Consider the following 14,747-nt stretch of genomic DNA (forward strand, 5'->3'; position numbering starts at 1 on the left):
TCTGACTCATACTTCCATATTCTGAAAACAACTTTGAGCCAATTGGCTGTTCATAGAGAGTAAAAATAAAATATTTAGATATGGATTTGTGCTTTCAGTTAAAAAAAACACTGAACACTAACTTCCATTTGAAAAATAGGTGAGAGATATAACACAATTTGAGTTATGGAATTTAGATTTTATATCTGGGATTGGACAAGTAGTAACTGAGGTTAAAACACTTGCCTTGCCTGTGACTTACCATTGTGGATCTCAGATACCCACGTTCCTGAGGACTGCTGGTATATTAGCCAAAAGTACTCAGAAGTAAGCTGAGCCATATGAGCATTGCTTGGAAGGCCCCAAAATTCATATTTTTAAAATCTTGTTTAACTTAAAACTTGTAAGTAGATATTTGTATGCACGTACAGGTTTTCTGGAAAGTACACAGTAAATATAAAATATTTTTAGTCCTCCATGATACATTAAAAGTTCTTTTTCTCCCTGGCATTTTTTTTTCTTGATCTTAAAGTGTTAAGAATGAATGTCAGCAGATGACTGGTTAAAGAAAATTTGGTACATCTACACAATGGGGTACTATGTAGCTGTTAGAAAAGATGTATACAAGTATATTTTCCATTGAGATAAACTAATAACAGCATCTTATATTGGAGCAGCTAACCAAGGTATACAAGTAAATTCATAGCTTTCCTCCCAATTAACCTTTACAAACAAACAAAACACTGTCCTCCCGTTGTTCATCGAGTTGTTCGAGCGGGCCCAGTAATGTCTCCATTGGAGACTTTGTTGTTACTGTGTTTGGCATATCGAATACATCACGGGTAGCTTGCCAGGCTCTGCCGTGCGGTGAGATACACTCGGTAGCTTGCCGGGCTCTCTGAGAGGGGCGGAGGAATCGAACTCGGGTCGGCCATGTTGGCTGCATGCAAGGCAAACGCCCTACATACAAGTGGTACTACGTGGAAAGTATCATGCTAAGCGAAATAAGTCAGAAAGAGAGGGACATACATAGAAAGATTGCATTCATCTGGGAAATATAAATAACAAAATAGGAGACTAACACCCAAGAATAGCTGAGATAAGTACCAGGAGGTTTACTCCATGGCTTGGAGGCCAGCCTCACACGCTGGGGGAAAAGGCAACTCAGAAAGAGAAGGGAGCACCAAATAAATGGTGTTTGGAGGATCCTCCCAGGATGGGAGAAGCATGCTGAAAGTAGACTATAGACCAAACATGATTGCCACTCAAATGCCTCCTTTGCAAACCACAGCACCCAAAAGGAGAGAACAAAAGGCCCTGCCACAGAGGCAGGGTGGAATGGGGGAGGGATGGGGGTGGGAGGGATACTGGGATAAGTGCTGGTGGAGAATGGGCACTGGTAGAGAGATGGGTAATAGATCATTGTATAACTGAAATCCAAGCACAAAAATTTGTAAGTCTACAACTGTACCTCATGGTGTTTCACTAATAAAAATTTTTTAAAAAAGAATGAATGTCCAAAAAATGAATTATAATGCTATTTCGTGTGAATTCAAACTGTCTAATAAAGATATATATTTTTTAAAAAAACAAAAATCAATATTTTTAGAAATATTTTAAGAAAGTATAAGAAAGTAAGAAAAATATGAGAAAGTAAAGAAAATTTCTGCTTGTAATTAGAATCTCAAATTTTTTAGTTCTGTACTGACTTTGCAATTATGCTAAAAACCTATCTAAAGATAAAGTCTAACTTGAAGAGTGATGAGATATCTAAGTATAAGAACAATATTCTTAATGTACCTTACCCTATAACAATTTAAATAACTTAAATGTTTAATATGATTAAAATTTTTTCATCCTGCAGATGTTGATTTAGTAATTCGTTTAAAATGTGTGAAAGCATATTTGACATAAGAATATGGCATTTATTGACTGAGGCCCATCTCTCGGCAACAAAGCTTAATGTCTCCGGGTACTCTCTCCTCATTCAACCAGGTACAGCCTGGCGCCCAGCGCCAGGGACCCTTTCCGGAGCCATGGCCGCTAACGTGGCCGTGAAATATTCTCCCACTACATATGCCATAGGAACCATTAGCTACCCTCTTAGATGGAACCTTCTCTAGGTTAGCTCAGCCACTAGAAACACAGTAGCCAATAACTTATAAGCCTATCTCAACTCACACTGCATATCAAGCAGAATAGTAACAGAGAACGTGAAGGACTAAACCACACTGGTCACAATGGTAAAGCAATGCAAAAGCCCACCAAATTTCTTATTGAAGAGTCTATCCCAGAAGACACCAACAGTACAGTAGTGTTAGACAACCTCTCTGACAAGGAATTCAGAAGGGAAATGCTTAGGGAACTAAAAGAAAAAATGGAAAGCAATACCAATAAAAGACAAGAGGATTTGAAGGCAGAAATGGGGAAAATGCAATCGGAAATGTCAGACCTGAAAAACCTAGTAGGCGAATTGAAAAACTCAGTGGAAGGCCTCAGCAGCAGAGTAACAGCTGCTGAGAACAGAATCAGTGAGCTTGAAGATGAAGTTCAGAGACTCTCCAGAAAAGAGTAGAAAATGGAAAGGAGACTCAATTCTGGAATAGATGGCAAGAGAAGATCGTGATGAAGCCAAGAGGGGTAACATAAGAATTATTGGAATCCCAGAGGGACAGGAAGAAAACCTTGATGAAGAAGAAACTGTCAAAGACATCATTGCTACAACGTTTTCAGAGCTGAAGAAAACTTGTGACCACATTCAGGAGGCCCAAAGGGTACCAGCTAGAAGAAATCTGAATAAAAATACCCCAAGACACATCCTGATCAAAATGACCAAAACCTTAGACAGAGACAAAATTCTGAAAGCAGCAAAATCGAAGAAAGAAATCTCTTACAAAAGAGCATCCTTAAAATTCACAGCTGATTTGTCTGATGAAACCCTCATGGCCCGAAAACAGTGGTGGGACATAGTGAAAAAACTCAATGAAATAAATGCCTCTCCAAAAATACTTTAACCTGCTAGACTCTCATTCATAATAGAAGGAACAACACACAGTTTCACAGACAAACAACAGCTCAGGAACTTCATAGATTCAAAACCATGGTTACAAGAACAACTAAATGGTCTACTTCAAGGCAAGACAGGCCCCTCAAATACACCAAATTTCAACAGAACAATGGGACAAAACCCCATAACAATAATCTCTCTCAATGTCAATGGGCTAAACGCACCAATTAAAAGACACAGAGTGGAAGGATGGATTAGAAAATTGAACCCAACATTCTGCTGCCTGCAAGAAACACATCTCAATAGTCAAAGCAAACACAGACTCAGAGTCAAAGACTGGAAAACAATCCTAAAGGCAAACAACTCCCATAAAAAAGCTGGGGTAGCCATCCTAATATCAGACCACATCAATTTCAGAGTGAAGAAGGTCACAAGAGACAGTGAAGGCCATTTCTTATTGATTAAAGGACCTGTACAACAGGAAGAACTTACAATACTAAATGTATATGCACCTAATGAGAGACCAGCAAAGTACTTAAAACAACTACTCATAGATTTGGAAAAAGACATCAATAGCAACACAATACTAGAGGGAGACTTCAACACAGCATTGTCACCTCTTGACAGATCAACCAGACTCAAGCTTAGCAAGGACATACTTCATCTGAGGGAAACAATGGAAGAAAGGGACTTAGTAGATATATACAGGGCACTTCATCCTCAAAAAGCTGAATACACATTCTTCTCAAGCGTACATGGAACATTCTCCAAGAAAGACCACATGCTGATCCACAAAACATATCTCCATAAAATTAAGAAGATAGAGATTGTATCAACAATCTTCTCAGACCATAATGTGCTGAAATTAGAAGTAAATCACACACAAAAACAGAAAACTAAATCAAACACCTGGAAATTAAACAATTTACCATTGGACAACGAGTGTCTTAGAAAGGAAATCAAAGAGGAAATCAAAAGATTCCTAGAAACAAATGAAAATGAGGACACGAGTTACCAAAACTTATGGGACACAGCAAAAGCTGTGTTAAGAGGAAAGTTTATAGCTCTACAAGCATTCCTCAGGAAGGAGGAGCGAGCACACATAAATAACCTAACCTCACAGCTTGAGATCTTGGAGAAGGACCAACAAAAGGAGCACAACCCGAACAGGAGAAAGGAAATAAAAAAACTCAGAGCAGAGATTAACGAGATGGAAACCCAAAACACAATCCGAAAGATCAATGAAACCAAGAGCTGGTTCTTCGAGAAAATTAACAAGATCGATAAGACTCTGGCAAAACTCACAAAGAAAGGGAGAGAGAAAACCCTAATAAACCGAATCAGAAATGTAAAGTGGGTCATTACAACAGAAACTGCAGAAATTCAAAGGATCCTCAGGGAGTACTTTGAGAAGCTTTATGCCACGGAACATCAAAACCTCGAGAAAATGGATAAATTCCTAGACTCCTACAGACTCCCAAAGCTGAACCAAGAAGACCTGTAATACCTGAACAGACCTACCACCATCAAGGAAATTGAAATGGTAATAAAAAGTCTCCCCAAGCACAAAAGTTCTGGCCCGGATGGATTCACTAGTGAATTCTTCCAAATCTTTAAAGAGTACTTACTCTCAATCCTCTTTAAGCTTTTCCACGAAATTGAAATATCAAAAACACTTCCGAACAGTTTCTACAAAGCAAATATCACACTGATACCAAAAGCAGACAGAGATACCAAAAAGAAAGAGAATTACAGGCCGATATCCCTGATGAACACAGATGCAAAGATCCTCAACAAACTACTAGCAAATAGAATCCAACTACTCATCAAAAAGATCATACACCATGACCAAGGAGGATTCATCCCAGGGATGCAAGGATGGTTTAATATTAGGAAATCAATAAACATAATCAATCATATCAACAAAAGAAAAGATAGAAAGCATATGATCATATCAATAGATGCAGAGAAAGCATTTGACAAGATCCAGCACCCCTTTATCATGAAAACCCTAGCCAAAATGGGTATAGAGGGGACTTTCCTCAACATAGTTAAAGCCATCTACCACAAGCCTACAGCAAGCATCATCCTCAATGGGGAAAAACTGAGAGCCTTCCCTCTAAGATCAGGGACAAGACAAGAATGCCCACTCTCTCCACTGCTGTTCAATATAGTACTGGAATTATTTGCAATAGTGATTAGGCAAGAAAAAGATATTAAGGGTATTCAGGTAGGAAAGAAAGAAATCAAGCTCTCACTATTCGCAGATGATATGATACTATACTTAGAGAACCCAATAACCTCCACGAAAAAACTCCTAGAAACAATAGACTTGTATAGTAAAGTTGCAGGCTATAAAATCAATACCCAAAAGTCCATGGCTTTCCTATACACAAACAGTGAGAGAGAAGAAAGCTACATGAAAAAAAATGTCGTTCACAATTGTGCCCCAGAAAATCAAGTACCTAGGAATCAGCTTAACTAAGGAAGTAAAGGACCTGAACAAAGAAAACTACAAAATGCTACTTCAGGAAATAAAAGAGGACATGAGGAAATGGAAAGATATCCCCTGTTCATGGGTCGGGAGACTTAACATTGTCAAAATGGCAATACTACTGAAAGCATTGTATAAATTCAACGCAATCCCTATAAGGATACCCATGGCATTCTTCAAAGAAATGGAGCAAACACTCCTGAAATTTATATGGAACAATCAGCCCCCACGAATTGCTAAAGCAATTCTTGGGAAAAAGAAAATGGGAGGAATCAACCTCCCTAACTTCAAACTCTACTACAATGCAGTAATAATTAAAACAGCATGGTACTGGAACAAAGGCAGAACTGCAGACCAATGGTACAGGGTTGAATACACTGACATCTCTCCTGAATCATATGATCATCTAATCTTTGATAAAGGTGCAAGAAATGTGAAGTGGAGTAAGAAAAGCCTCTTTAACAAATTGTGCTGGCATCACTGGATGGCTACATGCAAAAAATGGGCTCAGAACTCTGCCCAACACCATGTACAAAAGTAAGATTAAATAGATTAAACACCTCAATATCAGACCAGAAACCATAAGGTACATTGAAGACAAAGTTGGCAAAACCCTCCTTGACATTAAAGCTAATTGTATTTTCAAAGATGCCACGCCACTGGCCGAACAAGTGAAAACAGAGATAGATAAATGGGACTATCTTAAACTAAGAAGCTTCTGCACCTCCAAAGGAACAGTGACCAAAATACAAAGACAGTCTACAGAATGGGAAAGGATATTCGCCGAACACACATTTGACAAGGGGTTGATATCAAGGATATACAAAGTACTGGTTGAACTCCACAAGAAGAAAACATCCAACACGATAAAAAAATGGGACAATGAAATGAACAGAAACTTTCTCAAAGAAGAAATCCGAATGGCAAAAAAGCACATGAGAAAATGCACTACATCATTAATCATCAGGGAGATGCAGATCAAAAGCACAGTGAGATACCATTTCACAACTCAGAGACTGGCCCACATTCAAAAGAACAAAAGCAACCGATGCTTGCGCGGACGTGGTGAGAAAGGGACACTCCTTCACTGTTGGTGGGAATGCCGACTGGTTTAGCCCTTTTGGAAAACAGTATGGACGATTCTCAAAAAAATTAGAAATTGAGCTCCCGTTTGACCCAGCAATACCACTCCTGGGAATATATCCCAGAGAGGCAAAAATGTATAGTCGAAGTGACATCTGCACTTGTTTGTTCATTGCAGCACTCTACAGTAGCCAGAAACTGGAAGAAACCTAAGTGCCCAAGAACAGATGACTGGTTAAAGAAACTTTGGTACATCTACACAATGGAGTACTATGTAGGTCTTAGAAAAGATGAGGTCATGAAATTTACATACAAGTGGTACAACATGGAAAGTATCATGCTAAGCGAAGTGAGTCAGAAAGAGAGAGCTAGACATAGAAAGATTGCATTCATCTGGGGGATATAAAGTAACAAAATATGAGATTAATTCCCAAGAATAGCTGAGATCAGCACCAGGAGGATTACTCCACAGCTTAGAGGCCAGCCGGGCATTCTAGGGGTAAGGCCAGATCAGATAGAGAAGGGAGCACCAAATAAAGGGTATTTGGAGGATCCTCCCAGGAGGGGAGATGCATGTTGATAGTAGACTATGTACTGAACATGTTTGCCACTCAAATACCTCTTTTGCAGACCAAAATACCCAAAAAGGAGAGAGAGAACAAAAGGGAATGCCCTGCCACAGAGGCAGGGTGGGATAGGGGGATGGGGTGGGAGGGATATTATCCACGGTGGTGGAAAATGGGCAATGGTGGAGGGATGTATATTTGATCATTGTATAATCGAAACCCTCCCGTTGATCGTCGATTTGCTTGAGCGGGCCCAGTAACGTCTCCGTTGGAGACTTTGTTGTTACTGTGTCTGGCATATCGAATACTCTCGGTAGCTTGCCGGGCTCTCCGAAATCGAAACCCAAGCACAAAAAATTGTAAATCTACAACTGTACATCATGGTGTTTCACTAATAAAATTTTTTAAAAAAAGAATATGGCATTTATTATTTGGAGGGTGGAACAGACAGCTTTGCTTGAAGCTTATTCCTGATTCTGGTTTCAAGATTCATTCCTGGTGGGCTTGAGGAACCATATGTGGTGCTGGGATCTGTCCCAGGTTGGTCATGTGTAAGTTGGTCATGTGTAAGTCAAGTGCCCTATTTGCTATACGAACTCTCCAGCCCCACCATGTTCTTTTACTCATTAGCTTTTTTGTTGCCACATCTAGTAGTGCTCAGGGGTTACTTCTGACTCTGCACCAGGAATTAGTCCTGGCGGTGCATGGGGGGACCATATGAGATTCCAGGGATCAAACCAGGGTCATTCAAGTACAATGAAATAAGCCTACCAGCTGTACTATCTCTCCAGCCTTCTTACTAGCATGTTAAAGTGAAAAATTAGAATTAGACCTACAAAAATGATAACCATATTACACAGAGAACATTCATAAAATTACCACTTAAATGCTGTAATTGACATTTTACTGTACTTTCTTTAGCATGACTTATCTATCCACCTATCCATCACTGTCACTATCTGTATTTTTAAAACATTTAGAAGTTCACTTTAGCATATATATTATTAATTGGAGTCTAGTATTCCTCATATCCACAATGGGTGAATATTTTGTAGTGAAGAATTAGATAAGTTTTGCCATCTAAATGGACTTGAACTGTCCAATCCTTCCTCAGATAATGTTTACTAACACCCTACAAAATTCCCTCTGACTCTTATTTATTATACGTGCTTCTGCCAAAGAAACTACTTAAACATTTTCCCATCTGAGGTAAGCTTTGCCTGACATATAAATCACTCATATAAATTAATGCATACATTATGTCCATTTTTAGGATCAAGATTTGACACTCAGCATCTTTCACTCACCTTTCAAAATTCATCTATATCACCATATGCATAGAGTTTACTCCTTTTTATTTTTGAATACTACTCCCATATATTAATGTTTCATATTTTGTTGAAACAAATTCTACCATTATGAACATTTAGTCTAGGATTCTATTCTACCATTTATGAACATCTAGTCTAGGAATGTATTTTTTAGTGAAAGAAAACCTGAAAACTATGATAGACCACAGTATCTTATTTGTAAAATACATACTCAAATATTTGTATACTTGCATATAAATATATTATCTCTCTATATACTCTCTCTATATACATATATCTCAATAGTTCTACCTGAATATAATCAGGAAATGATATACACATCTGAATCTATCCTTTTGATAATGATTTACATAAAAACTAAGAATACAGCAATACTATAACAAGGTATTTACATGGTGGTAGAATTTAGCTGATTAACCTTTTTTAACATGCATTCACAATTAGTAATAAATAACAACTTTTTCCTTTTTATTGTTTGACACTATGTGTTAGGACAATAAGAAGCTGAAATTTAAACTTTTGCTATGTAAATTTACTACCAAAATTTACTATACATATTTACTATGAAAAAGATTTGGCATGAGACTGAATACTTTAAAGTTTACTATGAGTCTTCTTCCCTGAAATTAATGGGAAGAACAAAAGTAGAACTACTTGGCTGGACAAATCATGGCATGGTCATCTGTCCGCACAGAGAGTTTAGGTTACTATAAAATGACCAGTGTTCTCTGAGAGAAAACTTCCTTTCTAAGCAAATACACAGACTGGGGTGTATGCCTGGAATAGAAAGCCACCTCATAAAATTCCCTGTTATTTTTTCTTTACAAAATATGTGTATTTTGTTGTTTCTAAAGGCAAGAACATGGTGAAGAAAAACATGAAATGATTTACTCAATATTACTGAGAATAAAAAGTAATCATAAAAAAGGAAAAGCTCGAGTTTGTATAAAACTATAAAAAAAGAATGCCAAGTGCATCATCTCACATGACCTTTAAAGACATGGAGATATATTAGGTGTTTTTGTTTTATGGCCAAGTGCAAGCAGTTATCAGACATAGTTTGCACCCCATGTTCATTATAGCACTGTTTACATTCACAGTAGCCAAGGCACTTCTCAAGAAGTATGTATGGAGCTAACTTACACAAAATGGACTCCTGTGATTCCTGACCCGGCTAAGGATGAGCGGAGATCTCTTTGGCAGAGGATACGCCAGCTCCCAGCTGCCCTCTCCCCATCTCAGTTCCAGGTTTCTTGATTAGGCTGCAGATTTTGATCTTTTTATCCATCCCCTTTCACGTCATCATAAACTGTAATGATTCTTCAGGGACTAAGTTCTTTTCACTCTGCAAATTCTTACTGATAATGTTCTTAGAATTTATTCATTTCCTCTCAATTTGTCAGGCTGTCTGACTTATACTTGTGCTTGATTCTTTTTTCTCTGCCCACATACCTAAGCATCACTGAAACGCATACGTAGCAGAACATATGCTGCCTCTACACAGTTTTCATATAGCTCATCTTGTACAAATAAACTGTAGTCTAAAATTGTTAAGCAGGAACCTCATTAAAATTACCTCCCAAGAAGTTCAGGAAGAGCCTTCCTAGAATGCAGCTCCTGAGATAAACTATACAAAGTTCATAAAAATCTAATATGTTAAAAGTTCAATTTTCTAGAATATCTAGGAGATTCTTTCAGATATTGGTTACTTTCTTAATAGGTCAATGCAATATAGTTTTGGCCCTGTGTCCCTTCTAATATACCCCGAGCATTTCAGTTTCTATCTCAGTGTCCCTAAAGTCATGTCTTTCGCCTTGGATTATTTCTGAGCCAGTTCAAAGGATTCAAGACAATTTCCTTGCCCTCAAATCATCAGACTTCTGTGTGGCTTCACACTTTTGATAAGTTCATCATCTTATAACTTAAGAAATTTAAGAAGTTGAGGATGCACTAAATTTAGTAGCAAAGAGTAAGAAAAAAACAACTTCAAATAGACTTTCTCCTGCTTAGATGAAGAGCACACAGAATTACAAATCCACACATAAGCCAGCTGAGATCCCCTTTAGACTGAGTTTGACTATAGAGAGCAGAATAAAAGGTAACAAATAATTTACTCTAATTCTCTAGCCATATACTCTTCCTTTCTCTTCTTCTTCTCTGTTTAATTCTCAATAATTTCCTTCATGTAGGCAGTTACTAATCTTACTCAGTTCTTCTTTGTGTCTTCGTGGAACCTTGGTACATATCAGGAGTTCCTGACTTTGGCTTCTCCACTGAGCAGGACAAAAAATTCTTCGGTTCCCTAGAACTGTAGTCTGCAAGTGCTTCAAATCTCATCATGACCACAGGTTATTCCAGTTTGTGTCAGTATGAGGAATGTGAATTCTGTCTCAGCTCATTGCTGTTACTGTGCGGGGTGTACTGGGGGCCAGGAAAAATCCAGGAGCTCTTGCTCTCTTTTTAATTTCCTCTAAGGGTCATTTAGCAAACAGCAGTCCTAAATATCTAAGTAAAGTAAAGTAAAGGCCCTCCCGTTGATCATCGATTTTGCTCGAGCAGGCCCAGTAACGTCTCCATTGGAGACTTTGTTGTTACTGTGTTTGGCATATCGAATACGTCACGGGGAGCTTGCCAGGCTCTGCTATGCAGGCGAGAGACTCTCGGTAGCTTGCCGGGCTCTCCGAGAGGGGCGGAGGAATCGAACTCGGGTCAGCCATGTTCGCTGCGTGCAAGGCAAATGCCCTACCACTGTGCTATCGCTCCAGATTATCTAAGTCATTTCAAAAATATTTTCTGGAATTTTTAGCTAGAGGATAAGTGTGCTTTGATGAAAATCTCTGAGATCCCATGTGCTAAATGAAATATGCTTTTCCAAGAGAAGTTGGAAATTTGTGTTAGCATTGTCAATCCCAGAGAAATAATCAGGTTAGACTGAAACCAAGCTATTGCCCGAGAAAAGGAATCACAACTTGGGCGGTTTGATTGTTAAACTCAATCTTGATTCTTAAACTGATTTAGAGGTGAAGTTTTCAGACAAAAGATTGAAGTGTGGAGGTATTTTTGTCACAAGATGTAGAAAGTCTCTTGACTTCTCTCTAGTTGTCATGTGACTGGAGACAGACTGTTTAATTCATAAAAATCTAATATGTTAAAAGTTTCAATTTTCTGAGCCCACAGAATTGGTCTCTGGAAAATTATGTTGTTTTTTTTTTGTGTAATCAGTTTAAGTAATAGGGGACATGTATAATCATAAATATTTTAGGTCCTATTAGGTCTCTAAAATTACATCCCTAATAGTTTTTGGGTCTATTAGGTAATTTCAAGTGGTTGGGATAAGTTTAAAAACCAGCATGATATTACATATTATATATCTCTCAAAGAAGCGTGTGAACTTATGATTTCTTATGCACCCTTAAGGAATTTACATAAACTCAAGGGAAGTTCAGGAAGTCACCTCCATATCAGGTGAGATATGAAGAAAACTCTTAAGTGGGAAAAGGCTCAAAGATGATTGGATAAAAATAATTTAATATAGGCCTTTTATCCTGGGTACTAACCCAGGATAAGATTGTATGTAAAGCTCTTTGAGAATTATAGAATGGATAGGAGTACTTTAAGTGCTAGAATGGCATTGATAAAGATAGTGATAAATGGATGCTAAAAGAATTCTCAATATTGTACACAAGATTTAACACAAAATGGGTTCCATAACACCTATATTCTCTTAATATTGATACAATCTGGGCATGACACAAAACATTCAATATATACATCACATAGTTCCTGAAATTACTTACTAAGAAGAGGCCAAATCCAAGTAAGGGCTCTTGTTTCAGATAATGTGTTTGTGTAATCCTTACAAAAGAAAACTTTTTTAAAAAAAATGTAGAAGTATTCCTACTTATTTGTCTACTGATTAAGCAGATTAAAGGGGGCATGAATGCTACATTACTTTTTTCATTTTTTAGTGAATCATCATGAGGTGCAGTTACAGGCTTACAAACTTTTGTGCTTGAGTTTCAGTCATACAATGATCGAGTATCCATACCTCCACCAGTGCCCATTTCCCACCACCAATGGTCCCAGCATCCCTCCCACCACCCCTACCTGATCCCCTCCACCCTACCCCACCTCTGTTGCAGGGCATTCCCTTTTGCTCTCTCTCTCTTTTGGGTGTTGTGGTTTACAATAGAGGTATTAAGTGGCCATCATGTTTGGTCTATAGTCTACTTTTGGCCCTCATCTCCTATCCCGGGCGGGTCCTTCTAGAACCCTTTACTTGGTGGTCCCTTCTCTATCTGAACTGCCTTTTCCCCCAGCATGTGAGGCCAGCTTCTAAGTGGAGTGATCCTTCTGGTACTTATCTCTACTAGTCTTGGGTGTTAGTGCCCCATTCTGTTACTTTATATTCCACAAATGAGTGCAATCTTTCTATGTCTGTCTCTCTTTCTGACTCATTTCACTTAAAATGATATTCTCCATGTTGATCCTGTAGCACTATAGCACTGTCCTCCCATTGCTCATCGATTTGCTCGAGCAGGCACCAATAACGTCTCACAGCAAACTGCGAGACTTGACGTTACTGTTTTTGACATATCGAATACATCACAGGGAGCTTGCCAGACTTTGCCCTGTGGGTGAGATACTCACGGTAGCTTGCTGAGAGTAGGCTCACCAAGAGGGGCAGAGGAATTAAACCCCGGTCGGCCATGTTTGCTGCGTGTAAGGCAAACGCCTTACCTTCTGTGCTATTGCTCCAGCCCTCATGTTGATTCACCTATATGAAAATTTCATGACTTCAACTTTTCTAATAGCTGCATAGTATTCCATTGTGTAGATGTACCAAAGTTTCTTTAACAAGTCATCTGTTCTCAGGCACTAAGTGCTCATCATCATTAATCATCAGGGAGATTCAGATCAAAACAACAATGAAATATCATCTCACACCACAGAGACTGGCCCACAGCCAAAATAACAAAAGCAATTGGTGTTGGTGTGGATGTGGGGAGACAGGGACTCTCCTTTCCTGCTGGTAGGAATGCCAACTGGTTCAGCCCTTTTGGAAAACAGTATGGACGCTTCTCAAAAAATTAGAAATTGAGCTCCCATTTGATCCAGCAATACCACTTCTGGGAATATATCCCAGAGATGCAAAAAAGTATAGTAAAAAATGACATATAAATTACTTTTTATTAAATATTCGGAGAGCCCGGCAAGCTACCGAGAGTATTCAATATGCCAAACACAGTAACAACAAAGTCTCCAATGGAGACGTTACTGGGCCCGCTCGAGCAAATCGACGATGAACGGGAGGGCCTTTACCTTTACCTTTAAATATATGTGAGATAGACCATTAAAAAGCTATTCATAATTGGGTTTCAGTCATACAATGTTCCAACATCCATTCCCCCACCAGTGTCCATTTCCCATCACCAAAGTCTCCCATTTCCCTCCCACCATCATGCAACACCCCACTCTCCACTCCCAGCCTCCCAATATGGCAGGGACTTTTCTTCTTTCTCTCTCCTTTTCCCTTTGTGTATTATGATTTGCAATACAAAAACTAAGAGGTCATTGTGTTTGTTCAGGGCATTCAGTATTTTTATACATATGGTAAGGATGGAGTAGCTTTTTAACTGGGTAGCAGCTTTGGGATGTATACATGACTGTGGAGGCTTCCAGAAATACAGAGAAGTGGGGGGGAGGTAATCCATTCTGACTCCGAAAAAGCCTGGTGATATCAGTCACAAAACCTACGTGCCCAAATTTTCAGTAGATTTTATCTCAGTGAGGTCTGTTCTGAGATGGTAAATTCAGGCCAGGGTCAAGGTGGTGCTTTTGGATTGTGGAAGCAAGTGGCTGCCAGGAACTCTGCTTGAGCAGGCACCAAGATAACCCACCCCCCTTCCGATTTACCTTGGTCTGTTTAGCCTAGCACGGGTCCGAGATCCGAGATTAACTGCAGCTTCTGATCTCTTTTGAGACTGATTTATGGGTCTCTGAAACAAGTCCAATAAATGAGCTGAGCCAGAGGTTGTTTGTGGGTGTGACTTCCACATCCCTAACTTTTAGCTGTTTAATTTCTTGGGGAAGATGGTCCCAAGTTGTTGGGGTCTAGCCAGAGGCACAGCGGCAATTTTGGGGTATCTGGAAGCCTGAAGGCACCATCAGGCTGCTGATGCACTTGTCCCATGGCTATAGTTACCCTCCAAAAGAACTGACTTGAATATATTGTCTAAGTAGTCTTTAGACAATGTATTTTCTAAAGTATCATATTTTGTAGTTTA

The sequence above is a fragment of the Sorex fumeus genome, unplaced genomic scaffold (assembly GCF_029834395.1).
Source record: "Sorex fumeus unplaced genomic scaffold, SorFum_2.1 ptg000020l, whole genome shotgun sequence".
Lineage (NCBI taxonomy): Eukaryota > Metazoa > Chordata > Mammalia > Eulipotyphla > Soricidae > Sorex > Sorex fumeus.